Source organism: Seriola lalandi, unplaced genomic scaffold (genome assembly GCF_002814215.2).
Source record: "Seriola lalandi dorsalis isolate HSWRI2012SDOR001 ecotype SW California unplaced genomic scaffold, Sedor1 jcf7180002054568, whole genome shotgun sequence".
Classification (NCBI taxonomy): Eukaryota; Metazoa; Chordata; class Actinopteri; order Carangiformes; family Carangidae; genus Seriola; species Seriola lalandi.
The window spans coordinates 1,516,302-1,520,040 of NW_019525121.1; the positions used below are offsets into that span (position 1 = coordinate 1,516,302).

General features: G+C 40.1%; 1 protein-coding gene across 2 annotated transcripts in view; it reads right to left on the reverse strand.

Annotated features, from left to right (window-relative positions):
• erbb4b (erb-b2 receptor tyrosine kinase 4b) overlaps window positions 1–3,739 on the reverse strand; it is a 316,365-nt gene that overhangs the window by 74,281 nt on the left and 238,345 nt on the right. The gene's annotated exons all lie outside the window — the stretch shown is intronic.

The following is a 3,739-nucleotide window of genomic DNA, read 5'->3' on the forward strand; positions in this document are numbered from 1 at the left end:
GCCCCCCGCACCCACACACACACACACAGATTTCACTAAGAGAGGGGATATGAAGGTAAAGGATGATACTGAAGGCAGATAACTATGCTTTGAGTGGAGGAGTGTGTATAAGTGCTGTCTGTGTGCGTGTGTGTGTATATATACTAATGTCTCTGCGTGTGTTCTTTTAACTTCTGTGTGTGTGTGTGTGTGCGTGAACATGCATTCACTCCGGTATAATTATGCAAATTGAAAGTCTCAATGCTCTCACTGGCTTTAGCATTGAGCCAGGCACTTTTATGAGTGTCTTCCCACCCATAGCTATTGCTGTGTGTCTGTGTGTGTGTGTGTGTGTGTGTGTGTGTGTGTGTGTGTGTGTGTGTGTGTGTGTGTGTGTGTGCATATGTGTGTGCATCCAATAATCCCTTCACACCAGCAAGCTAAATTATGTGACAGAGCAAACAAACAGTGTTTGGACCAGCAGGCGACTGGGGAATCCAAAAAATGACAGGGATGCACCGTGTCGCGACCAAAGTACCCTGCTGTAAATTTAAATTGGTCTGCTCGTGCGTTTAACGCTGATGTTTGTGTGTGATGCTGTTGGATATGCGTGTCTGTGTGTGTAGGTATAACTTCTGTCTTTTCCTTCCCTTCCATGCACAGACCACACAAGTATTGCAGGGGGCCTGGCCATTACTCTTTATGGTGTCAGAGCTTAGAGCAAAGACTTTTAACAGGCAGCCACATAAAAGAGTTTTCGGAGCATGGTCAGGTACATCAGGAAGGATTTACAGGATATTTTACTATAATGCACAGTCCAACACTTCATACCAATATAGTGAAGTCTTAAATCATCACACCACAAAGTAAGTTTAAGCATTACTGATGAGGTGGAGTGATGAAAAGAGTACAGAGAAAACAGGGTATAACCTTAGATATACAGTTATACTGTTCATGAGGACACTGTAGAAATAAACATTACAAAGCTTTGTAATTTTCCTTCAGACTCATCAGGACGGAGAAGAGAGGGAAACTATAGCACAGAAGAGGAAGAATTAGAACAGGTTAGAAGTCTTTCCTAACCCAAGGAAGTTTTTCATCACAATAATGTCACACATGTTGTATGTGGCTGATGTCACAATCTTTTGTATTTCTTAACTTTACTTCACATTTTCTAGTGATCAGCATTAAACAAATCTTGTCTTTGTAGAAAATTACAGCAACATACTGTATTCAGTAGAATATCTGAGTTGAGCTGAACTGAACAAAGTCTTAAGTGTTGTGAGATGTAAACATACTCCAGTGTATCAGTAAAGACACGAAGAAGATGAAAGGCACAGGAGCTCAAGTGAGTTTGTTTCACTGATCAGCAACATAATCTACCATCATCACCTACTGTATTCTGTCCGTAACATAGCCTGTATTATCTCTGATCTCTCTCCACAGAAGGCATTAGGCCTATATGCCTATCAAATCACTGTGTGTAAGCTGTAGTGTAATTTCTATGGCCACTGTGGCCATAACATAATTGCTGTAATGCATTTGTGGGTCTGTGCTGCACATGTGACGTTCATAGGAGGTCCAACAGGTTACCCTGGTAGATTTTCATTATACACAGTTTATGAGTCTCACACACACAAACAAACACACACACACACACACACACACACACACAAACAAACACATACACATACACACACACACACACACACAGACACACACACACACACACACAGACACACACACACACACACACGCACACACACACACACACACAGTCACAGAATTACACGATGCCAAAAATAACAACCCTGTTTCTGAGAGATTCTGTTTCTGTACCACTAAACTGCAATAGCAAATACGTTTTGAAGGACATGTAATCACTGGCTAGATTATGTTCAGAGGCGATGTTTGTTTGGAACTAATAAGCGGTGATGATTTGTTGCAGGCAGGGGAGTCACCAGGAGGTGGTTGGGATGGATGGCAGGTGTACACCTGTCACACCAGAGACCAGGGTTTACATACAGAGTCCAGTCTGCAGTTAGGTTTAGGCAACACAAGCACTTTGGTTAAGGTTTGGGAAAGACTGTGGTTTTGATTAAATGTAATTAAACATCTTGTGTCTGAAGCCACTATGAACTTTTTTTCTGTATTAAAACAGACTACATTCCTTCCCTAATGTTAACCAAAGTGCCGTGAGTGGTGAAACATAACCATTAAAAAGTGTAATAATGCTGAAGTCAATACAAGTGGATATTATACAGCAAGACTGGATATTTTGGGAGAAAACAAATATGTTGTCTGTGAACATTTCACTGATGCGTTCAGTGTCAATGTATTTGCGACTTGGAAAATATTTAAATTAACAACAAATCCTCATTACATTGACAGAAAACATAATGTGGTCGCAATTACAGTTCGTCCTAAAGATATTTTCTGTTTCAGTTCTGTTGTATATCAAGATCATTTATGTGAGACAGGGTTGCAAATAAAGATATATTTAAGCAATGGCTGAAAAGTCATGTATAAATGCATAAATAATTAAATGAGTAAATAAATAAACAAATAGAGACTGAATATAGCCTCAAACGTTTTGCATATGTTCTAATTAAAAGACCACTGTGTAGGATTTAGGATTTCCAGTGGTGAGGTTATGGCCACCTCAATACTCCAACTCTTACCTCTCCCTTTCCAACTGTGGCAGAGAACCTAACGTGGACTTCAGATAACATAAAATCATGACAGACCCTCTCTAGAGCCACAGTTTGATTTCTCCGCTCTGGGTTACTATAGAAACATGGTGGCGCAACATGGCAGGGTTCATGGTAGAGGAAGGGTTCCCTATATATATATATATGAAAGGCTCATTCTAAGCTAATAAAAACACGACGACTCTTTGCCTCAAGTGATTATACACTGATGAAAACATTATTATGCATATTATATTCAATTTCTGCCAATAGGTCCCCCTAAATCCTACACACTGGTCCTTAGTTGAAAATATTTACACAGCTTATAAAAATTATTACGAAGTACTTGTGAAGTGCTTGCTCAAAGTTTTTAATCACTTTGTCTTCCAACTGCTGCAGTAAGCTACAGGTCTCTGTCTGTGTTTTATTATTTTATGGGCACCCACCTTACCATCACTTGTCTAAGAAAGGCAAGCGCAGGGTTGTGATGTATCAAGTGAAGAGCAAAGTTAATCAAACCAACAAATCTCCTCTAACAACAACAAACACACTTTAATCAAGCCAACAACCACAGATGTGCTAACTTTCTCCTGAGCTTGTGCACTCACACACAAACATCACAGTAGTTTTGGGAGGAAAAAAATAAATAAAAGTTCCACATTTCTAAACTATATTGGGCAAATTATCTGACAGGGTGTGATGGGACACAAAAGACAGCAAAAGACAGCACATGGCCCCTCTGGCTTCCATGTGTCGCAAACCATCGCTCTCTATCAAACAGCAAGATAAGATTTTAAGAGAAAGCGCAGGATCAGGGGCCTCATATGCCTGTGGGTGTAGTGTTCACAAGAGGCAAACAGAAATGAAGGTCACTGTGGCATTTTTCTAATGTACAGCTGCTACCAAACAATCTGTCGGCAAGCTGCTGTGCTTCTCTAAGAGCTTGTGAAATGCAAAAGTTTGTTGGGTGCACAAATGCCTTTTGAGGAAAAAAAAAAATAAGATAACAATCACGGTTAAAAAAAAAAAAAAAAGACTTGCCCAATGTCAGCTGGGATTGGCACCAGCCC